Below are 26170 nucleotides of genomic sequence, written 5' to 3'. Positions count from 1 at the left end.
TGAAATAACTTCCTTATGTTGTGATCTGATGTGGATTCTCATCACAGAATGAGGCAGACGATAAATTCTATACTCATATTCAATGTATGTCGAATAGCATTGGCTTATGAAAATACCCGAGATGGCTTTAAGAACACAGATAAACCATATATTATTGCAGACGAGTGTTTATTGTTCTTAGATTTAATCATTCAAAACGTTTACCGCTATAACGATGCTTTTATCCATATTAGAGAAGCTGGAACGGAACGTTATTACCGCTACCTCTTTGATGCATTTGTGTTTCTTTTGCACAAGGGCGCCCTCTGCCATCCAGTATGAATGAAACCCATTCTGTTTATTTAAGATTTACAATATACAGGGAAAAAAAAAAGCGTTAACAAAAAACATACCCCAACCCAACCCTCAACCCATCAGACACAGAATATAAATGACTCAAGAAATACATTGAATACATAAAAAAAAAAAAAAAAAAAACATATTTTGGGATTGCATTCGTTACTTGAATTTTTCAACAAATGACATAAAAGGTTGCCAGATTGTATAAAATTTCTGGATAGACCCTTGAAGAGAGTATCTAATTTTTTCCAATTTGAGATAGTGCATGGTCTCTTTAACCCAATGAAGAAAAGTAGGCGGGGAGGGGTCTTTCCATTTGAGCAGTATTAATCTTCTGGCAAGTAGTGTGCAAAAGGCCAACATTTTACAGTCATGGCTATTTAGGTGCATGTTTTGTGCTGTAACACCGAATATGGCAATAAAAGGAGATGGGTCGATTGGCAAATCTATTATTTCTGAAAATGCCTTAAAGATCAATTTCCAGAAGTTATACAAGCTTGGGCATGTCCAAAACATATGTAGGAGGCTTGCAGGAGCCTGCCTACATCTGTCAGAAATAGGGTCTATCTCTGGTCTAAATTTGGATAGTTTAACCTTCGACCAGTGGAGTCGGTGTACTATCTTGAATTGCACGACCACATGCCTTTGACATATAGATGATGAATAGATCTGTTTAATGATTTTCTGCCAAATTACCTGTGAAATTTGTTCATTCAGATCTTTTTCCCATTCGTTTTTTAAATAATCTAAATCCACTAGACTATGTTCATTGAGGAGATTATAAATTTTGCTTATAATTTGTTTTAAATCTTTCCCCACCTTAAAAATTGACTCTAATAGAGATGTAGGGGGATATGAAGGAAAACAATCAGTATGCAAAACCAAAAAATTTCTGACTTGCAGATATCTGAAAAAATGAGACCTAGGAATCTTAAATCTGTTAACTAAATCGTCAAAAGATGCAAAGGTATTATCAATATAAAGATCTTGTAGTATACTGATTCCACTTTTAACCCAAACATTAAAGGCTTTATCCAATATTGAGGGGGTAAACATGTGGTTTTTACTTAGGGGGGCATATAAGGAGAGATTACGAAGGGCAAATGATTTTCTAAACTGATTCCAAATTTTTAGGGACTGTGTCACTATTGGATTCGAGGAATAGCGAGAGACAGGATCAAGCATTGGAAGTTCAGAGCACATTAAAGAGGATAGAGAGACAGGTTTGCAGGAAAACATCTCCAACTTAAGCCATTTAAGGGCACCAGGGCTATCACTTGTCCTCATCCAGTAAATCAGTCCTCTAATATTAGCTGCCCAGTAATATAACATAAAGTTTGGAAGTGCCATGCCACCTGAGGTACGAGGCTTTTGTAAAATACTTTTCCGGATCCGAGGATTTTTGTTATTCCAGATGAATGTTGATATGAGCTTATCTATAGAGTTGAAAAAGTATTTGGTCAAAAAAATAGGGAGATTTTGAAACAAATAAAGAAACTTGGGCAATACATTCATTTTAATAGTATTAATTCTTCCACTTAGGGAGAGAGGTAGCAGATCCCATCGTTTAATATCTCGTTTTAGACCTTCTATCAAGGGAAGGAAATTAGCTTTATAGAGGTCCTTGTAATTATGTGTAACCCAGATTCCTAAATATTTAATCTTTTTTGTGGTGACTTTGAAAGGGATCGAACTGAAAGAGATACATTTGGCAGCTGTATTGATTGGCATTAACTCACTTTTTTGAAGATTTATTTTATAGCCAGATATCCTACTAAATCTTTCCAATATGTTCAGTAGTTTATGGAGACCTGGCATTGGATCTGATATGTACAATAATAAGTCATCCGCATAGAGTGAAACTTTACACTCTATTTCTCCCCTACGAATTCCTTTAATAGAACTATCTTGCCGTATGGCTATTGCCAGTGGCTCGATTGCAATGGCAAACAGAAGCGGGGACAGAGGGCAGCCTTGTCTGGTGCCTCTCTGTAAACTAAATAGGGCAGATCTATTATTGTTGGTGCGAACTGCTGCCATTGGAGAAGAATACAGGGTTTTTATCCACGATATGAAATTAGGGCCAAAACCAAATTTTCCCAAAGTGCGGAAAAGGTAGTCCCACTCCACCCGATCAAATGCCTTTTCAGCATCAAGCGATATCAAAACCTCTGGTATGTCAGGTGGAGAGGGACTATACATAATATTTAAAAGACTCCTAATATTAAAAAAAGAGTACCTATTCTTTATAAAGCCAGTCTGATCTGACGAAATTATGGAGGGCACAAGCGTTTCGAGACGTCGGGCTAGCAGTTTTGCCAGAATCTTAACATCTGTGTTTAAGAGGGAAATCGGACGATAGGAACTGCACTGAGATGGACTCTTATCTTTCTTCAAAATAAGAGAAATAGTTGCTTCACGCATAGTTGGGGGGAGAGAATTTGAGAGCAGAGATTCTTTAAATACAGTAAGGAGCAAAGGGGCAAGTTTGTCTGAAAATTTTTTAAAGAACTCAGATGGAAAGCCTTCTGGCCCTGGCGACTTGCCACATTGCATACTTCTAATTGCATCTATAATCTCTTCTACCACAATATCTTTGTCTAGATCAGATGCCAAATCTGGGTTCAATTTGGGAATATCCAGACTATGAAAGAAATAGTCTATATCAGATTTATCATCTGGTGATTCTGAAGCATAAAGGGTAGCATAATAGCGATGAAAACATGAGTTTATCTCCATATGATCCACGTGCTTTTGGCCTTGTTCATCATTAATTTCCAAAATATACTGATTAGCAGTCTTCTGACGTAACTGATGTGATAAAATTTTCCCAGCCCTTTCCCCATGTTCATAAGAAATATGTCTAGATTTTAGAATAAGGTTTTCTGCTTGACGTGTCGAGAGGAGATCAAACTCTGTCTTAAGAATCAGACGTTGTTTAAGTATATCATCAGATGGTGAGTGGCTGTATCTAATATCTAATTTTAAAATATTGTCCGTCAGCTGTCTGAGGCGTTCAGCAGTGGCTTTCCTCTGCATTGAACCATAAGAAATTATCTGCCCCCTTAAATATGCTTTCAATGTTTCCCAAATTGTTAAAAAAGACATCCCCGGGGTCTTATTGTGGGACAGGAAGAGATCAATCTCTGATTTAATGAAGTTGACAAAGGTTTCATCCGAGAGAAGGAGAGGATTAAGTCTCCATGGGCGGTAATCAAAATCCACACCTGGGATGCGCAACTTCATTTTCAAAGGGGCATGGTCCGAAATAACTATGGCTTGATATTCACATTCAACAACCATATGAAGAAGTTTATCATCAATAAAAAAATAATCTATTCGTGAAAATGAATTATGAACCGGAGAAAAAAAAGAGTAACCCCTAGAAATAGGGTTCCTGAACCGCCAGATGTCAGTTAAACCATATGATTGGAGAAAAAGATGAGGCATTATATGAACCTTTATAGACATAGGCCTTCTATTGTTTATTTCATAAAGACAACGTTGCACTTATTCAAACAAGATATTTTACCGTTACAAGACAACGATGTTCATCTGCTTGCGCTCTATGACTCTGACTGATGCGCTGAAACGTAGGCTAAGTCGCCGCTGTTCTCCACCTGCACCTTTACATCGGACCATTTCTTTTTTAATTCGTTCATAGTGCGATGTTCAGACCCCACTGCGTTAACCGCGTCAGCTAAACTCTCCCACTCTATTTATTTTTATTTTTTACAAACTTGCAAATAACAGTTTTTCTCCGGTCTACCGGTGAGGAGCACCTTCAAATCACATTCTGTTAAGTTTCTCTTGCTTGCTTTTTCGTTTGGTTTTGCCAAAGTGGAGTCATTACCATATTAATACGGGGGAGGAGGCAGGGAGGGGTTTTGCGCTCGTGCATGTGCGCTCAATTTCACGTTAATTCAGATGTACAAAGAGATATGCGTGGAATTCCGCGTACGCAGTGTTTCATACATCTGATTTTTTTACTGCGTACGCACATTTACAGCTTTGTCCGTACGCTATGTTTTAGTATGAATCCAACGCAAGTCTTTGTACATGAGGCCCCTGGTGACTATAACACCCAGTGCAAGATGTGCCATTAGTTATATAATGGCAAAGGAGAACCACTTTAGTGTCTGATAAACCAGCCCCTGTCTAGCCCCCTAATTGCAAAAAAAAAAATCAAATAAAAAAAATATATATATTTTCTTCTTTTTTTTTAAATAAATAAATCATAATAATAATAGTAATAACGCTTCATATTGTACCAACAGTGAACAGCAACAGTGGATCATTATGAATGTTTTAAATATACATCCCTTAGAACACCAATTGTCTATTGTGGAGCATTATCATTTAGATATACACAGAAATCCAAATGTCTATTGTGACTGTTTAAGTGGAGCAAGTTACATCTCTGTGCTCTCACCTTATAAAGAGAATGAGAAATGGAGATGTATAGTAAAAGTTCTATATTATGAGACCAAGTATTCGGATAGTAAATTAGAAAAAGCCTCAATGTTTTAAGCACTTGTCCTTGTCAAAATACAAAAAAAGGCAAAGTCCAAAAAAGAAAGAAAAAAAAAATATCTGAATGATGTCACATTCACTTTGCTGTTTCCTCATTTGGAATCATGGACTTCACGTAGGTCATTGCTTTCTCTGGATCCAAAAATTCCTTGCTGTCACCCTTGTAGGAAATTCGAAGTCGAGCTGGAAACAGAATCCCGTATCGAACATCGCGTTTGCCTCGGAGCAAATTCCGAACATCATTGAAAGCAGCCTGCGCTCTGGCCACACTCGCGGTGTAGTCTGGAAAGATGGCTATTGGTTCACCTTTGTATCGGAGCGGTCCTTGTTCTCGGGCTCGGCGGAGGACTTCTACGCAATCCTGGTAATAGTGGAGTTTGGCGATAATCACCCGGGGCTTTCCGTTTGGCTTCTTAGGTGTTAGACCTCTGTGTGAACGGTCGATTATGATCTCTTTCTCTAGGCATAAAACTTCTTTCAGCAGCTTGGAGATTGCAACAGTAGAACTCGAACCGGTCTCCTCCGGAATCCCTGCAATGCGTACATTGCATCTCCGCATCCTTCCTTCCAAATCGTCGCTCTTTTCCTTTAGATTAGCCACTTCTGTTTTAAGCTCTGCAACTGTTGTCTGTAATGAAACAATCTCGTCCGACCATGTTGACACTCCTTCTTCAACATCACGGATAGCGGTCTTCATGTTATCCATTTCAGCACGGATCGCTGCCGTGTTGTTCGCAATTTCCGACTTTACTTCTTTAAGCTCGTTCTTAAGAAAGCCGAAATCCCCAGACAGCGCATTTTTAAGTTCCGCCCTGATAACCACCGATATATCCTCTTTCAAAGAGGCTAAAATGTCTGCTTTCCAATTCTCCGTATCCATAACCGATTTTTGCTGTGTAATAGGAGGCGAGTCGCCGAGAGCGGTGGCTACTCGTGTCGAGGATGTCTCCGGCCTAGTGCTTGCAGCGCCGCTGTATTTATATTTACGCAGGTTACTCGCCATTAAAGTAGCTGATACGGGTAACGGTTGTTCCGATGGGTCTTACAAAAACAATGTCCACAATTAGTTTGCTGAAAATGCGTTATAAAATAATAATTTTAAAGGAAACTAGACAGGAGCTAATCTCCACACGTCTTACTCCATTGTATGCTCACCAGCGCCCCCAAACCCATTCTATTTTGCGTAAAAAAATAAAAATAAAAAAAATTATACCTCTCAAAAGAAAAATTAAGCAGGCACATTATAAACCACACTTTATCTAGTGTGCAGAGGTTACAGGAGTATTTTGTTAATTTGTTCCAAAAAAAAAAAAAAAAAAAACCACACTGAAGTGGCAAGATATCAGAACCGAACCGAACCGAAAACCGTGGGTAAAAACCGAGGTACATATTGAACCGTGCACTAACTGTATTGTTGCATCCCTAATATATATATATATATATATATATATATATATATATATTATTTTGTCATATTGGTGATTCCTGAATTTCTATATAAAAACTTCATTTTGAAGTGCATTCGTTATGTTTGTATTAGAAAATTTGTTAACCCAGCCTATTAAGGTGATTTAATATTCTTGATCATTTTTAGAAAAAGTTAAAAGTTAAGAAAAAAGGAATTAGCTTGTAGTCTATATATACTTAGGGCTACAGACTAATCATTTTCTTTACTTTTATTACACTGTAGCTCGAAATAAAATAATTCTTGATCATATTTAACATTGGACAATCACTGACATAGTTTACAGTACTTTGAAAACGAAACTATTTAAATCTGTATAAAGGAAAGACAACATAAATCACAACAAGAACAATCTGTATTTTTCTTGTAATCAAGAACATTTCTTTTGACAAAATGACCTAATTAATGCCCAATGATGTTTGAAAGTGAACACATCTCCACCGCATAGCTGCATATAATCGCTGGTGTCCGTCGCAAATATTAAACATGCGGGTCAGGAAGCAGGTCGGTACAATTTACTTAATTTTTTTATTTATTTATTTTGCGGTCCGAGTTGCAGGCGGGTTGTTGAAAACGTCAGTCGGGTTCGAGTTGTTTATACATTGACCCGCGCATCACTGATCCTCATATCACATATTCTGCATTGAGCACTTCTTCTGTTTGGGCCATATTGTTTGAAGTTTTAATGGCATGATAATGGCATGATAATGCACATACGCCTTTCAAAATTCAAAAACGTTTATTTTTAGACTATTTAACACTGAAAATGGAAAACATTATAAATATCCAAAATAACAATGAACAAAACAACCAAAAACAATAAAAGCAATGGACTCTCAGTCTCTTTTAAGAAAAAATGCACTTGAATAAATACCAAAAACAATAAATAGGGGGGCGTGGCGATGCAGGGTACCGAGTAAGCGGTATTTGTATTAAGCTCCGGCTTAGTTGTCAAAATTTATCCTGAATAAAACAACCTAACAGCCATTGTTCTCGATAAATGTAAGTTTAAACACTCTTTCATGTCACTGGAAAACTTTTGGGGATCGTCTTTAGTCAGAATGCCCGCAAAAAGCACAAAAAAAGCTACAGAGAAGAAAGATGGCGCGGCTCTTCAGGACGCTGAAAAGGCCGATGAAGCTGGATTAGCACTGCAAGTTAGCACTGATTTAAGTCCTGAAACCAGTAAAGTTCTGGAATCTCTGACGGCTAACATCGCAAGGATGATTGACTCTAAACTAGGACTGATTCTCGAGAAAATTCAGGGTGTCTCAAACGAAGTGCAGCGTACTAATAACCGAGTGGAAGAAGCGGAGCAAAGGATCGCAATTCTCGAGAATACGGCTACTGGGGTAGAGAGTCGAGCCGCGCAGATTGAAAAGACGATCACCTTACTAACTGAGCGACTGGATGATCAGGAAAACAGAGGACGCCGTCGTAACTTGAGGATCATCGGCCTTCCGGAAAAGACCGAGGGTTTGGCCGCTGTTCATTTCATGGAGAAATGGATTCCCGAAATACTTAAGCTGGAAACGAAGAACAGACGAGTGAAGCTAGAACGAGCACACAGAATCGGAACCCCTGGGTCTGAAAGGTACTCTCGTCCCATGATTGTCCGCTTTCATAACTTCGTGGACCGGCAGCGGGTGATGGATGCAGCGAGGCAATTACGAGAGGTGCGCTTTGAGGGGAGAAGAATCCATTTTTTTCAGGACTTTTCTGCGGAGACTCAAAGGAGGCGCCGCGGATTCGACGAGGCTAGGAAAAGGCTTCAGGACATGGGATTTCGTTACTCCTTGACCTACCCTGCTACTTTGAGGATAACGGTTGATAACTCCGTTAAGGTATTCAACAGTCCGGAGAAAGCGATGGCCTTCATTGACTCTCTGCGCGCTCCGACTGCTGACACAAGCGATGCGTCCGGGGTTTGATCACTGGACTTACAAGGTTTTTTTGTTTGTTTTTTTCTGAGAGAGTGACTAAACGTTTATAATGCCTGAACGAAACGGCTGTGAGTGGCTGACTCACTTGAACGCCGGAGCAGGAACAACGCACCTGCATTCACAAGTCAGGTTTGGGGTCTTCTGACACCTCTGATGGTTACCCCCTTATTTCTCTTTTTATCTTGGTTTTGGTTTACTTATGTTGTCGTGGCATTTTTGTTTTTGTTTCTTTGGTACATATTCTTGTATTTGACTGTTTGTAGTTTTGTATATAGTTGTGTTCAGATGAAGACCACAGAAGTTCATACTACAGTTTTGCTGCTTGAGTATTTAAGTTATCAACGTGAAGGGTTTCCACAACAATGGACCGATCAACTTTAAAAATTTGCTCATGGAATGTAAGGGGTATGCATAATCCAATCAAAAGAAAAAAAGTTCTTTCCTTTTTGAAGAACAAAAAAGTTGATATAGCTTTCCTTCAAGAGACTCATATGGAAGATTCAGAGCATGTGAAGCTACAAAGAGACTGGGTGGGCCAGGTTTTTTTTTCATCTTTTACCTCAAATAGTAGGGGAGTCTGTATTTTAATTAACAAAAAGTTGCCTTTTACACTGGACACTTGTATTAAGGACAGAGGTGGGAGATATGTTCTGATAAAAGGCTTACTCTTTGGGGATAATATTTCACTTATGAATCTGTATATGCCTCCAAACCACCCGCTTGATTTTGTGTCTAAAGCATTTGTTCAGTTAGCAGAGTTTGCCTGTACACAGTGTGTAGTGGGAGGGGATTTGAACTGCTTAATGGACCCACTTGTAGATAAATTCCCTGCTGGTGCTTCTTTTCCATCAAAGCGAGCTAGATTGGTCGCAGAAATTTGTGCTGATTTGGGATATATTGATGTTTGGCGAATGCTTAATTATGGTGTCAAAGGTTTTACATATTTTTCAGGGGTTCATAAAAGTAGCTCAAGAATTGAGTATTTTTTTACTCCTAAAGCTTTACTGTCTTCAGTTGTTTCATGTGAAATTGGTAATATAGCTATCTCTGATCATGCACCATTGTTTATGGAACTCCTACATGGTGAAAAAGCACCTCAGTTTGGTAAATGGAGATTTCACCCCTACTTATTGAAAGACCATAATTTTATTTCATATTTTCAGTCAGAATTTAAATTTTTCTACACAATTAATCATACCACAGAGGTTTCTCCCTCAACATTGTGGGAAACTTGTAAAGTCTTTTCTCGTGGTCTTATTATTGCATATGAAAGTAAGAAGAAACGAGAGAGTCTAGAAAGACAGCGAGTTTTGGAGTTGCAGCTGGCTGAGGATGAAAGAGAGTATAATCAAAACCCCACCAATATCAAGTTAAATAAAACTTTGGCTGCTAGAGCGGCACTCAACTCTTTTCTTACTCAAAAAGCACGTCAGAATATTTGGTTTATCAAACAAAAACTGTATGAGTTTGGAAACAAGCCGAGCAAATATCTAGCCTCCCTAGTGAAAAAGAGAGCTGACTCACAAAATATTTCATGTATCAAAGACTCCTCTGGCCAAAAACAATTTGATAGCAAGAGTATTAATCTTATATTCAAAAAGTTTTACACTGACTTATACACCAGCGAAAAAATTTTGAACAGGGCTGAACTGATTAAAAGTTTTTTTTCAAAAATTAATTCATCAAAAATTAGTGACGTACAAAGAAAAGTGTTGAATGCGCCTATAGTTAAAGAGGAACTCATGGAGGCTTTGCGAATTGCGAGCTTAGGGAAAGCGCCGGGACCTGACGGTTTTAGCACAGAATTTTATAAAGAATTTCAACCGTTAGTACAGGAACCACTGCTTCAGATGTTTAATTTTTCTTTTGAATTGAATTCTTTACCTAGATCACTTAGAGAGGCTAATATCAGTCTTATACTTAAAAAAGGAAAACCAGAGGATGAATGCTCTTCATACAGGCCTATTAGCCTTCTGAATACTGATTTTAAATTACTGTCTAAAGTTTTAGCTTTGAGATTGGAGAAGATACTGCCAAGTATAATAAAAGTTGACCAAACTGGGTTCATTCATGGACGCTATTCTAGTGACAATATGCGAAGATTACTTAATATTATTCAATTATCACAATATAAAAATCTTAATAGTATGGTTATTTCTTTAGATGCTGAAAAAGCATTCGATCGGGTTGAGTGGGAGTTTTTGTTTTATACTTTGAATTTTTTTGAATTGGGAGATACTTTTATACAATGGGTTAAGATTATGTATGATAGTCCGGTAGCAGCTGTTATTACAAATGGTAGGCGCTCTGAGAGTTTTAACTTAGGAAGGGGCACCAGGCAGGGTTGCCCCTTATCACCCTTGCTTTTTGCTATGGTTATTGAACCTCTAGCAGAGGCTGTGAGATGCAACCCACATATTTCTGGCATTTGTGTTAAAGATAAACAACATAAGATTTCCTTGTATGCGGATGACATCCTTTTGTTTGTAACTCAACCAGAGGAGTCTATTCCTGTGATTATGGAGATTATTGAGCAGTTTAGTGAGGTTTCAGGATATAAAATTAACTTTTCTAAATCGGAGGCAATGCCTTTAGGAAGGCAAAGGTCTCGTACCCCTCCGACCTCTTTTCCTTTTAAATGGGCGCCGCAGGGCTTTACCTATCTTGGAATATTCATTACCCCACTGTTACAGCAAATGTATAGGACTAACTTTGATCCTCTTTTACGACGAGTGCATGAGGATTTGGATAGATGGACCCCCTTGCCATTGTCTATGTTAGGAAGGATAGCTTTGATTAAAATGGTTGTCTTGCCTCGATTTTTGTACTTATTTCAAATGATCCCAATTCTCCTAAATTCTACTGTAATTAGACGTATTAATGGCTGGTTCAGTTCTTTTATCTGGAACCGTAGGAAACCAAGACTGAAACTTACTAAGATGCAACTTCCCATAGATAAAGGAGGTCTTGCGGTCCCGGATGTTAGGCTGTACCAGCTAGCTTCCCAGTTTCGGTATATTTTTGAATGGGTGAAAAATGATCCGGATTCATCTTGGTTAGATATTGAATCATTCAATTTGGGTGATGGCTTACCGGTCCCTTTAGCCTGTCTCCCGTTCGTGTTGGATGTTAAAAAGATTGCTGGTCTAGGGCAGAATAGTATCATTAGTAATACATTACGAGTGTGGAAATTAATCAGGAGGTGGGAAGGGAAAGCCAAAACTTTGTCACCTATAACACCAATCCAAGGAAATTATGATTTTCAGCCTGGAATAATGGACAGTGGTTTCACAATCTGGAAAGATGTTGGTATAACCACTATAAAAGACTTATTTGAAAAGGAGGTGTTGTTATCATTTGAACAGTTGAAGGCTAAATTTAAGTTACCTCAAAACAACTTCTTCAGGTTTTTACAAATAAGGAGCTTCGTGCAAAAACATATCGGCCCTGGATTTTCCTCTTGCCCCACTCCAACAGAACAAGTGCTCTTGGATAGTATATCTAAGAGGTCACTAATAAAGCGATGTTATGAAGCTCTTTTAAAAGGAACGAAAGTCAATAATAAGGCAACTTTAGCTATTTGGGAGCAAGAACTGGGGCTGTCAATTGATGTAGATACTTGGACTCAAATTTGGCACCACGCTGGCAATATATCAATTTGTAATAGAACTAAAGAGCTACAATTCAAACTTTTACATCGTCTCCAAATTACTCCATTACGCAGGCATAAATTTAATCCAAATTTTTCTCCATTGTGCCTGAAGTGCAAAATAGAAGAGGGGGACTTTGTTCATTGCACTTGGAAATGTTTACATATTAAAGCTTATTGGGTACAGATTTGTGGGAGACTTAGTCTTATATTTAATACAGGATGCAACCTCAATCCACTTTATTTGCTGTTAGGTGTTCCTGATAAGAGTATAAAAAGCTTTTCTGACAGAAAGTTGTTTAATCTCCTTTCTTATGCCGCTCGTAAGAGTATTTTACTTAAATGGATCTCTGATAAACCACCGACAGTGTCCGAGTGGCATAAAGTAATATTTGATGTTCTTTCTTTGGAATATGTTACTTACTGGTCAAAAGGGAAAATGGATGTGTTTTATCAGATATGGACTCCTTTCTTTAAGTATGTAGGCCCCAGGATTTCACGTACCTTTTTGCAAAACCTCGGAAGGTTAACATGAACATTGGTTGTTTTACTCATTTTTTATTTATTTTTTTTAACTGTCGTTTATGTTAATATGTACTTGTGGACTGTATCTGTGGTCATTGTTCTGTTTGTTTTATTGTTTTGCTATGTTTAAATAAAGCAAAAAAAAAAAAAAAAAAAACAATAAATAAAATGGATGTAAACAAAATTGTACTTCAAAAAATATTAAACAAAAGGCTCAACATGCATTCCATTACAGGCAAAACTGCCGTGGAGGTGTTTAGTGTCCCGCCAACAGCAACAACAGCAGCAGCAGCGAGCGCAAGTGTCTAAAGCAGACACAGTAAAAATCCCAGCCAAAGTAATTACCATGAATGTGGCGGGGGAAAAGTAAGGAGATATTCAAATTATTTATTAATAAAGTAGTATTTTCTGAGTCAGTGTCGCAAAGAAGTTGTTGATGATCCTAACTCGCCATCTGCCCGGACACGCTTTTAAAGCCTTAATGCATCTTTATGGATTAGGCCTATAGCTAATAAAAGAGTTTTGTTTTCGATTTGAATCATTGCGTTTTACAGTAGTGAAGTAATAATTTAAAGTAAATTTATTACTCTAACATTTATGAGCAAAAATAAAGTTTCACGTGGCGCTTGCACCTCATGTCCTGCAAAGCTTTCATTCTCCGCACAAACGATTGGATTTGCGCCTATTTGTACACATTTATCTAAGTTAAACGATTAAACTAATATTGTGATATGCTTTCAGTTTTTTTATTATTATTTTTTTTTTTATAAAGGCCTATCTAAGGATTTTAATTTAAATCGTGATAATTTGAGAAGGCTAAATTGATCTCTCTGCTGCTGGCCGCTTTGTCGTCACTTTAAAAAAACAAAAACTTGAATTTCACAAATAAAACGTGTTCCAAATATATTCCTAAATTAAATTAAAAATAAAATTTAATTTATAAAATAAATAAACGAAAATAAATGTAATTACTTTGCTATTAAAAACAGCAGCTGTGCAACGGGGAAGGGAAAGAGAACTCGGTCAGTAATTCTGATACGCTGTGGAAGTTGTTGTTTTTTTGCAACGAATGTTTGTTTAGTAGCCCATTTAACCCTTATTTAGGCTACTTTCTTATTTAAAAGTATTATTTTGTTTATTTATTTAAGCTATTTGTAGGGTGCTTGTTCACCGACGGAACTGCTAAAGACTAGGGGTGGGAATCTTCAGGCACTTCAAGATCCGATCCGATTCCGGGAGTCACAATCCGATTCCAAATAGATTCTTGATCTACATTTTTTCCCCAATTAAATCTTCTGCTGTGCAAATACAACTTTACAATTTTAAAAACATGTAAAATTGCAGTTTATATGCTTTTTGTTTATAGTTGAAATCTCTGTAAAAGTAGGTGTGTCAATCTTCACTGGTTTCAAGATTCAATTTAATTTAATTACTGTTTTCATTATTAACTAAATATCATGATGCTCACATTCTTAGTTTTCAATAGTACTGCACATGGCTACATTTTCATATGTTTTATATCAAATTTATTTTGTGCCAATTTTACTTTATTTTGTAAACTATTTAAGCAAGGTACTTTTAAAAACAATTACTTGTTTAAAATAAGTGTCCTTTAGTTATCTGCAAGTTTACAGACAATAGTTTTTCTTTTTTCCTCAGCATTACTGCCGTTTTATTATTACTGATGAGATCATAGACGGGCAGCTTTAACAAACTAATGCTCAGCAGTGGCGAACGGTGACTTTTTTTTTTTTTAAATCAGGCTTGCTTAGTGATAAAACCACCAGTAATACCAAAAATAATTATATCTTTAGATTATTTAGAAACCAATAAAATCAGAGACGAAATCATATTTTAATATTTCCTCTTTTCCCAGTTTATTATTATTTTAAAAAATTATAGACATTTTATATAGGCTATTTTTTTTCAGTGGACTTTCACATTTTGAATTGTTGAGAAATGATGATAATATACAGTTAGGGGTTTTTTTTTTGTTTTTGTTTTTCATTTGGTTTAGTCGAGTAAGTTGTGCATCAAACACAATATGATTTTCGGCAATCAGGATCTGGCAGCAACAGCGCATTTTTCCGCTTGGGCGAGCGCTTCGCGGACAGCTTACCCCGCGAATAAAGTCCTGCGCATGACAGAGAAAACAGAGAATGCGCATCAATTCTGAGGAGTCGAGGAAGATGCGGAGAATCTGCTTGCCCGGAAGATTCTATCTCAAATAAGGGATCAACTTATTAGCATGTTTATATTATTTAACACGTGAACGCAGTCTCTCTGACAGCCTGGGTTTGCGGAGCATTAGCAGCTTATATAGACGGAACGCCACTGATGCACAGATCTATTTCGATATATCAGATGTTTTGTCCTGCTCTAAAAACATAACTGACTGTATGTACAGTTTCGTTTAAAACTATTTGAAAACGCAAGTGCATTTAACCGCATCTACAATCGAGCTTTAGGACGAACAAACACAAAGCGCACGCGAAAGTCTGTCAGTGCATCTAATAGTACTGCATTCCAGACGGCAGAAATGAAAGCATAACTAAAGTAAAACATGGCGGGTGGAAGCACACAATGTCAAGCAGTGCGCACGAGTCTCACAGTGCAAATGCTGTGCAATGAAGCCGGCAGCGCCTCTTGCGCGCACACGTGCCATATGCGGAAAAAAAAAAACAAGCTCAGAATCGATTCTGAAAAATTAGGAATCGATTCAGAATCGTTGAGAGAATCGCGATGCATCGGAGAATCGATTTTTTTCTCCCACCCCTACTAAAGACTCGCGTTTGTGGATAATGTTTGAGCCTCATTTATTTATGTATAAAACACCGCACCATCGGCGGTGGGAAAAAATCTGCCACCATCACAGCCATACAGTTCCTACCCTTCATAAATGCGTGCACTAAATGTTGTATTTAAAAATAAATTTAACATTCAACGACCGACATGAATGTTTTTGCGCTGACTGAGTATTAATTGTCTCCCTGTCTGTGTTCTGTGATACAGTCTGACATGCTCATTCAGTAAAGATTTCAACTTACCACAGACTGCCAGAATGGACTTTTAGGCATAAATGGAAAAACTTGTGTGAATTTGTGACATTTACAGATAAGGATCTGACCATAAGCTTTCATACTGAGGGCGCAAACGGACCTCAAAGCGCCTCACAGGGCAAGCCATTACTCTATCATGACTTCTTATGTTTTGGGCAGCTCGGATCACGTAACAAATTAATTTCAACAAATATCTTTTACCATTAACTTAAGTTCTAAGATTATTTAGATAGTTAATTTTAGTGTGGTCTAAAAAGAAACACAGTTTACGACCTACACAGTTGTATTTGAACATCAAATAGCCTATATGAAGCTCAAACTCAAATGAAGAAGCTGAACAGGGCTGTAGCAGTGCACATATGCATATACCACATTGTCATGTTCTAGACTATATTTATTTTTAAATTAAAAAAATACATTTTCCTCCTTAATAGTGTGGTAGTTTTTTTCTCTGTGGTATCGAAAATAGTATCGAATGTCGATATTTTTCAAGGGATCGTATCGAAGTTAGAAATTCCAGTATTGTGACAACACTACTCCCGCCTTCCCACACAAAGTCCATGTGACTTACAAGCGCCGCCTCCCCACACAAAAGACAATGCAACTGACAAGAGGGTTCGCTTCTCCTACGCTAAGGAAACGAGAGTTGTCATTCAGTCGCGGATAACAAACAAGTATGCAAATGAAATTATCGCGGCCGGAAAAATTATCGAGGTCATTTTTTTTTATCGTGCGATTAATCGATTTATCGACTATCGCGACAGGGCTAGCCACACCTTCCTAAAACAGCTTGTTCAAACACACCCCCACTTGTCCACACCACGGGTCGAGTAAATTAGCGTATTACCACCCATATGAATATGAATCTGAATATGAGATGGAAGGCGGCATAACTTTACTGGAGGACTGTTTCCTGAACCTGGGAGAGCAGATTTCAATGCCAGATGTACTAAAAGGGTTAAGGCTATAAAGCGGATCAATCACAATGTTGCAAGGACAGTCTGTGCTTCTGACCGACAGCTTCTAAGTATGTTTTCATATTTAAAGAAATCAGTACTGACTATTCAAACGCAAGTTTTGAGCAGTGTAGAGTAGTGCTTGTTGTTTCTCGTTCTACGTTTGCAAATGCAGACATGGTGTTATGTTTACATGGTGCAACAAAATGCAAAGACAGTATGAGTCATTATAATCAATCATCTAGATCAAGAATCAATATAAACAATAACAACAAGCACTACTGCATTATAATGAATTCATAATGCATTACAAAAATCTTATAGTATGTTGTATCATCTCGTATCATCATGTATCAGATGAATGTGTAACATGACACATTTGTATTATCAGTTTGATTGTTTTGATGGTACCCTTTAGACAGCTTTTGATAAATAACTCTGCAACTGCATGACAGCTAGCAGTAATTATTATTAGTATTATGCTAAATATATTCTAACAACATACTTTGATGGTTCACCAAAAGACAAACTGATATGTAACTTTGTGAATCTTCTACATAGCCTAACCTTAACCTAAGTCTACTAATACTAGACTAATAATACTAATAATCATAAAGGAGTGTTAGTTGACATGTAGTTGGAAAGTCCCAGGTGAAAAAAAAAAATACTTAAATGCAATGAAAATACACTTAAATACCCGCAAATACATTTTTAGTACATTGATAGTTTTTTGTGTTAAAAAAAGTGTGATGTTTATACACTATAAATACACTTATTAAAAGTATGTTTATACTTCAGTAGGACTTAGGTACACTTGAAAAAAGTATACTAAATACCAGTAATACTTAAATAAATTTTTAGTGAACTAAAATAAAGTATACTACAGAAAAAACATGCAAAAGAGTTTTATTAGTGTGTTTTTCAAAAGTGTGCTTTAAATGCTTTAAACATTAGTTGATTATTAGTAGACTGTTTACATACTAATCCTAAGTTTAAAATAAGTTAATATATAAAAAATCTATTAGTAATGTATTGTAGTAGAAGTATATTTTCTCAAAAGTTGTACTTAAGTAAACTTAATATGAATGCACTATAAACCTTAACACTTAAATTGATTTTGAGTGTGGTAATTTTAAGTTATATTAAATTGATTTTATTAAAAATCTATTAGTAATGTATTGTAGTAGAAATACATTTTCTCAAAAGTTGTACTAAAGTACACTTAATATGAATGCATTATTAGCACTAACACTTAAACTGATTTTGAGTGTGGTAATTCTCCCAGGTTAAAAAAAAGTGCACTAAAATACACTTTATTTAAGTATACTTAGTACACTTTTCAGTAATGTACTAAAAGTGCTCTATTTTCGCACACTAATTTTGTACTTATTGTACTAAAAATAGTATTAAGTATATGTTAAGATAAACTTAATACCATCTAAGTGTACTCAACTGTGCTATTTTGAGACACCATGAAATTGAACTAAAATGTGCTTTTAACATACTATATCTGTATTTAAAAAATATATTTAGTTACAACTAGAAATAAACTTGAACCCTACTTTTGAACATTTATAAATATATTTATGACTAATTTAAAGTATAGCAATAATATATTAAAAGAATATACAAAGTGTGAAAAAAGTGTGCTAAAATACAATTTAAGTACACTTAGTGCACTTCCCTAATGTACTTAAAGTGCTCTATTTTCGCCCACTAATTTTGTACTCAATATACTAAAAGTTATTCTTAAGTATATGTTAAGATAAACTTAAAATCATCTAAATGTACTCAACTGTGCTATTTTGAGACACCATGAAGATGAACTAAAATGTGCTTTTAACATACTATCTCAGCATTTCCAAAAAATGTATTTTGTTACCACTTCTAATAGGATTGAAACATATTTCATAAACCTTTAAATATACTAATTATACATAAAAAAATAAACTTACTGATTATTTAAAATACATGAATAATATATAACAAATGTATACAAAGCGTATTTATAATGTATTGCCCAGATATTTTTATCAATAAAAAATACACTTGTTGATTATTTAAAATACATAAATATATAACAAATGTATGCAAGGCGTATTTATAATGTATTTCCCACATATGTTTAATAATAAAAAATACACTTCTTAATTATTAAAAATACATGAATAATATATGATAAATGTCTACAAAGTGTATGTCACGCCCTTGGACTGTTTGTCTTGGTTTTTCCCAGTGTTGCCCCCATTGGACTGTCTGTTTGGTTTCTCCCATGCCCTTTTTTGGTCTTCCTGCTCATTAGTGTGATCTCCTCCACCTGTTGTTGTTATTATCTCCCCTTTATAAGTTTGTTTGATTTCCTTGTTTCTTTGTCCGGCTACAAGCGTTACACCTATGTTCCTTCGTTGTGTGCGCGTCTTCTCCCGTCATTCCTGTCTATTGTTACTCTGCCTGAGGATTTATTGAAGACTTTTTATTGGAGACGTTATTTTTTGCTTTCCTACACGTTTCGTGACAACGTATTTATAATGTATTGCCCATACATTTTTATTCATTATAATACACTTATTAATTAATTAAAATATATCAATTATATTTTATAAATTTATACAAAGCGCAATTATAATGTCTTGCTCACATATTTTTATTAATAAATACATTATAAATACGCTATGTATACGGGTCAATGACGTGACGGGTCATTTTTTTGTCCAAAGGCCTTAATAATAATAAATAAACAAATATATAACATCCAAAGCATGTAAGGTAGTACAACTTGATCTGTTTTACTGAATCCAAAAGGTTTTAATTATATTTTACAACATATAATGGTATTTGAAAGATTTTGAAGTGTCAAAAGGTCATTCGGTTTAACCGTCCGAAGGCCAGTACAGCAATTTCATTTGTGATTAAAATATCTTAAAATTTATTAAATTTATATATTTTTTATTCTGGCATGATTTTATAAGACTATATATCAACATAGTGCAATATGGTATTAAAATTATGTGTAGAAGTCGTTGCTTTGTTATGAGAAAGATTGTCCGGAAAAATGATTTTCATTGATGTCATTCGGAGAAACCAACATAAAGGGCTCCATTTTGGATCGAGTCATGTGGTCAAAATTAAGTGACAGGATGTGACATCATTCAGACACCTGTCAAGGACCGCATGGTCGTGAAGCAAAGTAAGTAACTCTCTCTTAACTATTAGAAAAATTAATGTTTTCACTTGCTCATACACATGTCCCCAAATATCAGGTCATTCGTTACAATCGCTATAAAACATGGATAATGTTGTAATATTTAAAAGAAGGGAAAGGTATAATTTGTTTGTATTATTTATATTATTATATTCAATAATATAGGTGCCTTGAAATACCCTATATGCATACTATGGTAAAGGGAATGCCCAAAAAAAATGGATTGTGCATGTTTATCCTAATATGGTAAATTGCATAGGGATTTTGTATTGAACATGATTTTGTAGCACAGTGTCATAGAGACAAGGGGGTGGGCTCATTTTACTCAGGCAATCAATCAGCCTTCAAGATCATCATGAAGCTATTAAGCCACACCCTAGTGACCATTAAGAGCACCCTAGCAACTGTTTTAGACTGCCGTTATAAAAGGCCCAGAAGGATATCTTTGCAGCACATTGTCATAGAGACAAGGAGGTGGGCTCATTTTACTCAGGCAGCCAATCTGTCTCTCAGGGTCATTGTGAAGCTATCAAGCCATGCCATAGCAACCATTAAGAGCACCCTAGCAACCCAAACAGAGAGAGATATCTTCCAATCCGAATTTAATAGAGGCATTGGGGTTGGTTAATATACATACTGGCAAGCAGCCTTTGGAGTAGCATCATTGACAGCTGCCAAGCCACTTCTTAGCAACCAAGCAGAGTACCCTAGCAACCACCCAGAGTATGTAAGAAACCACATAGCAACATCCTAGCAACCACCCCAAATTCTTTAGCAACTGCATAGCAACAACCTAGCAACCATGCTGAATATCCTAGCAACCACCTTGAATACCCTAGCAACAACAAAGTAACACCCTAGCAATCACTCAGAAACCTTAAAACGAAATTTCTGTTCTGTCTCTCTCAATCCAACTTTAAAGTTTGTCTTGTTGAACTTTATCTAGTTATTACTAGTTATTATTACTAGTATTATTATAATACTTGATGTAGTAGTTTCGTAGCTAACTGTATCATAACACAGTTACAACAAACAATATGCTATATTTTGCATTTAGTAACTGAAGAAAACTGAGTGATTAACTGGAACGCCTGCCTATATTATATTATATAATTATTAGTAGTACTGGTAGTTGTATAAGTATAGTTTACTTTTTCTTTTTAGTTACCAAAGAAGAAAACTATGTGGCAAAAGAGAACACCTGCCAATTGCTGAACTTTGCCAAAAGGATAAAGAAAAAAGGAGACTTATATGGATAAAGGCAAAACGAAGGCAGAGAGAGAAGCAGGAGATCATAAATAATATGCTGAACCTGACCCCAGAGTCTTTAAATGCGTCACCTGAAATCCCAATGGATGAGGTACAACAGGAACCACCTTTGGCATCAGAGCCCGCCCCTGATCCTTTACCTCCAGTGGTCTCATTTACAAAGTGGGGACCGCCACTAGCTACCTCAACTCCACAGAGGGATCCACTTCCTCCCACCAGATCTGGGCATTCACTTGCAAATGATTGCAAGCGATTGAAACAAAAAAATGAGCAGTTAAAAAAGCAGACAGTAAGACTGAAGCAACAACTGGCAAAGGCAAAAAAGCAATGTGACCGAATCAGAAAGGTTTCAGCAAGAAAGAAAACTCCCCATGCTAAGAAATCCAACACCAGGGCTGAAAAAAAAAAAGCTTTTCAAAGAAAAGCCAATGTGAAGGCATTTCTCTGCCGGGATGAGAACAGCAGACTGTTACCTGGCAACAAGGATACAGTTACAAAGAAAAAGCAAAAAAGACAACGACGTGTGCTAACAAAACCACTGGTTGAGCTACATGCTGAATACCAAGAGATTGGACACATGCCTATGTCTTACAGACAGTTTTCAAGGTACCGCCCTTTTTGGGTAACAGTGGCAAAACCCAGGGACCGCAACACGTGTGCGTGCATTGACCATGAAAATATGAGGCTTCTCATAGAAAAAATGAATCAGAAGAAGATTCTCAAAACATCAAGCATTTCAGAGCTCCTGTCTGCGATAGTGTGTGACCTCAAGAACAAAAATTGCATGTACAGAGTATGTCCTCACTGCTGCTATAATGAAGTTGAAACACCTGAGGCAGAGGAAGTGATCCTGACCTATGAGCAGTGGAAGAAGGAAGCTGTGTCTGTGGATGGAAAAACATTCACACACTTCGTAAAAGTGACAGAGACGTGCTCAATGCAAGATCTTAAAACCTTGTTCAATGTCACATTGGATAAACTAGCCAGGCACCAGTTTAACTGGATACACCAGGTTGAGGCATGTAGAGCACCTAAGGAAAGTTTAATGGAGGATGAAGTGGCCATTCACATAGACTTTTCTGAAAATTTTAACTGCAAGCTGAACACTGAGGTGCAGGCTTTCCACTTTGGCGGTAGTAGGCAGCAGGCCGCCATCGACACCAGTGTGGTATACACAGCGCAGGGAAGCCAGGCCTATGCCACTCTCTCCGATTCCCTCCGGCACGACGAGAGAGCAGTATGGGCCCACTTGGAGCCAGTTTTAAAAGATGTAAGAGAGCTAAACACTACCATTGCTAAACTACATGTTATAAGCGATGGTCCGGTCACACAATACCGGAACAAGAAAAACTTCTACTTCACCAGCACAATCCCGTTCCTTAAGGGGTTCACTCAAGTGACATGGAACTTTTCTGAAAAGGCTCATGGCAAGGTGGCCCCAGATGGTGTTGGTGGGGCTGTGAAGCGATGTGCCTATGCTTATGTTCATCGTGGGCAAGACATCCAGACACCAAAAGAGCTTTTCAATGTGCTCAATGCCAGTGACTCAAAGGTAAAATTCTTTTGGGTTGAGGACAGTGGCAAGTACGATGAGGCATTACCCTTTTATCTCCCCGCCGTTAAAGGTACAATGAAATTGCACCAAATAACCTCCAAAGAAGCTGGGAAAATACATCACCGTGAAGTTTTCTGCTTTTGCAGCAGACCCCTCCTGTGCATGTGTTATAGTCCTCAGGAAGTTGATTTCAAAAATGCCCCAGGAAAGAAAACACGGTCTCTAGACGCAGACCAGCAAAAGGAGTACCTTGATGAACTGAGGGGAAAGTTTGTCATTGTTTCTTATGATGACTATCCCTTTGTAGGCCAGGTCCTTGAGGTGATTGAAGATGAGCTTGAGGTCAACTGCATGTAGCAGTCAGGGGAGAAAAATGTCTTCATCTGGCCAGCCAAACCTGACAAAATCTTCTACTTCAAAGAAGACTTGCATGCAACAATCAGTGAGCCAGAACCTCTAAATGCACGGTCCTCTAGATTATGCTCCAGAGACTGGATGGCTTTCATGAATGCACAGTAACTTTTTGTTGTTGCACTTGGTCCAACAACGATTAAATGTTTCAATGTTTCAAGGACTTTAATTAATAATAAGAGTTATACAGTATGTAATGTTTGTTCCAAACAGTGATATGTCCTAATGTTTGACGTTCTTTCATGATAGCCTAGCAGCTCATTGTTTAACAATTTAAACACTAGTTCCAAGAACCATTAAATGATTCAATGTTTTAATGACTTTAATATAATTAATAATACGAGTTGTACGTAATGTTTGTTCCAATAAAAATGAAATGTCTTAATGTTTGACATTCTTTTTCATGAATATATAGCCTAGCATCTCACCATTTAACAATTTAAACACTTGTCCCAAGACCAATTAAATACTTCAATGTTTTAATTAATAATTTGCAATACGAGTTATATGTTCATTCCAATATCAAAATGTTTTGATGGTTGAAGTACTTTTTTAGCCTATTATTAATAGCCTATTATATTAACACTAAAATGTGCTTTTGAAGCTATTTGTATCTGTTTATTGTCTTTAATATTCATAATGTCAAGGGTAGCAGACATGGTCATTCGGTATAACCGGCCTTGGTCATTCGGTAAAACCAATATAGTAAATATTTAAATGGAATAATATTGTTTTTAATAACTAAAGGAACTACAATAATACAAATATAAAGCAGATAAGGCTCTTTTTTTTTTACATTTCCCCTTTTCTCCTTTCCCTGTGCAATGTTTTACTTGAATATGCTGGATTGTTTAGAGTAGGTCAATAAAATGATAACATTTATGAGATCAGTGATAATATTTTTTAATATTTCTTGTGTGGTACCCACTATATATTATCTCAACATCAATGTCAAATCAGTTTTTTCCATGAATAATTATCTGCAAATGAATAATTTTAGATATATTAATGGTTAAACCGAATGACTGTTTTGGTGCCAAATTTTGTCTATCTTGTAAAAAATGACAAAAACAGTTTAGTTGATTGTACAAACCACAAACTCCTATTGTTAACACCTAGGTAAACTAAAAAATGGTTACAAATATAGTAATATCTCTATTCTTTTTTTTAACACTTTTAAAAACCTTATTCGTCATTGACCCATACATTTATTATATATAATTAATGTATTTTAAATAATCATCAAGTGTATTTTTTATTAATAAAAATATTTGGGCAATACATTATAAATACGCTTTGTATACATTTGTCATATATTATTCATGTATTTTAAATAATCAACAAATGTATTTTTTATTAATGAATATATTTGGCCAATACATTATAAATACGCTTTGCAGACATTTTTTATATATTATTCATGTATTTTAAATAATTAATAAGTGTATTTTTTATTAATAAAAACATGTGGGCAATACATTATAAATATGCCTTGTATACATTTGTAATATATTATTCATGTATTTTAAATAATCAGTAAGTTTATTTTTTATGTATAATTAGTATATTTAAAGGTTTATGAAATATATTTCAATCCTATTAGAATAAATTTTTTGGAAATTCTGAGATAGTATGTTAAAAGCACATTTTAGTTCATCTTCATGGTGTCTCAAAATAGCACAGTTGAGTACACTTAGATGATTTTAAGTTTATCTTAACATATACTTAAGAATAACTTTTAGTATATTGAGTACAAAATTAGTGGGCGAAAATAGAGCACTTTAAGTACATTAGGGAAGTGCACTAAGTGTACTTAAATTGTATTTTAGCACACTTTTTTCCCACTTTGTATATTCTTTTAATATATTATTGCTATACTTTAAATAATCAGTAAGTTTATTTTTTATGTATAATTAGTATATTTAAAGGTTTATGAAATATGTTTCAATTGTATTATAAGTGGTAACAAAATACATTTTTGGAAATGCTGAGATAGTATGTTAAAAGCACGTTTTAGTTCATCTTCATGGTGTCTCAAAATAGCACAGTTGAGTACACTTAGATGATCGATCTTAAGTTTATCTTAAGGAGTACTTAAGAATAACTTTTAGTATATTAAGTACAAAATCAGTGCCCGAAAATAGAGCACTTTAAGTACATTAGGGAAGTGCACTAAGTGTACCGGTACTTAAATTGTATTTTAGCACACTTTTTTCACACTTTGTATATTCTTTTAATATATTATTGTTATACTTTAAATTAGTCATAAATATATTTATAAATGTTTAAAAGTAGGGTTCAAGTGTATTTCTAGTTGTAACTAAATATATATTTTTAAATACAGATATAGTATGTTAAAAGCACATTTTAGTTCAATTTCATGGTGTCTCAAAATAGCACAGTTGAGTACAATTAGATGGTATTAAGTTTATCTTAACATATACTTAATACTATTTTTTTGTACAATAAGTACAAAATTGGTGTGCGAAAATAGAGCACTTTTAGTACATTACTGAAAAGTGTACTAAGTATACTTAAATAAAGTGTATTTTAGTGCACTTTTTCCTTTTTTTTACCTGGGGTTGCTTATAGTCAATAGACTTGGGGACCATCAAAATAATACTGTTAAATTTAATGTAAAAAAATAAAAATAAAAATGATATAATACATTATAAATTAAGTAGATTTAATATGCTTTCCATTGTGTCTTATAAATAATCATAATCTTAAAAGTTAGAACCTCAAATACTCAAGTATTATAATGTATAATAGTTATTATGATTATTCATGAGATGATAACATATCAAAAGTATTTTATATATATATATATATATATATATATATAATATATATATATATATATATATATATATATATATATATATATATATATAAGGGGCTTCATCAAAAATGTTACTACTACCCCATATATACTTTTCAACAAACTGATCTGCTTTAAAACTTGTTTCTATTACAGTTAACTAAATCTAAAACTGCTGTCAGTATTATTAAAGCTTATTATGAAGTATTTTGAAAGCCTGATGTACCACAAACAGCCAATAAAGATGAATGAAGATTAAACACCAACCTCCTTGTTCCTCTTGTTTTATTCTCAACGGTTCTGGTTCCTCATGTTTTATTCTCAAAGCTTCTGGTTCCACCTGTTTTATTTTCAAATGTTCTGGTTCCTCATGTTTTATTCTCAAAGGTTCTGGTTCCTCCTGTTTTATTCTCAAAGGTTCTGGTCCCTCCAGTTTTATTTTC

General features: G+C 35.6%; 1 protein-coding gene across 1 annotated transcript in view; it reads right to left on the bottom strand.

The window, feature by feature from the left end:
• Nucleotides 1-26137, bottom strand: part of LOC141333922 (uncharacterized) — a 30798-nt gene extending 4661 nt beyond the window's left edge. Inside the window, exon 1 of the mRNA XM_073839079.1 lies at nucleotides 25995-26137. The gene's annotated coding sequence lies outside the window, so the exon portion shown is untranslated. The remainder of the gene's footprint in view (nucleotides 1-25994) is intronic.
• Nucleotides 26138-26170: the final 33 nt, after the last annotated feature.

This window comes from Garra rufa, chromosome 4, assembly GCF_049309525.1.
Source record: "Garra rufa chromosome 4, GarRuf1.0, whole genome shotgun sequence".
NCBI classification, from domain to species: Eukaryota; Metazoa; Chordata; class Actinopteri; order Cypriniformes; family Cyprinidae; genus Garra; species Garra rufa.
Note: the sequence above shows the minus strand (reverse complement) of the source record. Positions and strands in the feature narration are given on the sequence as shown.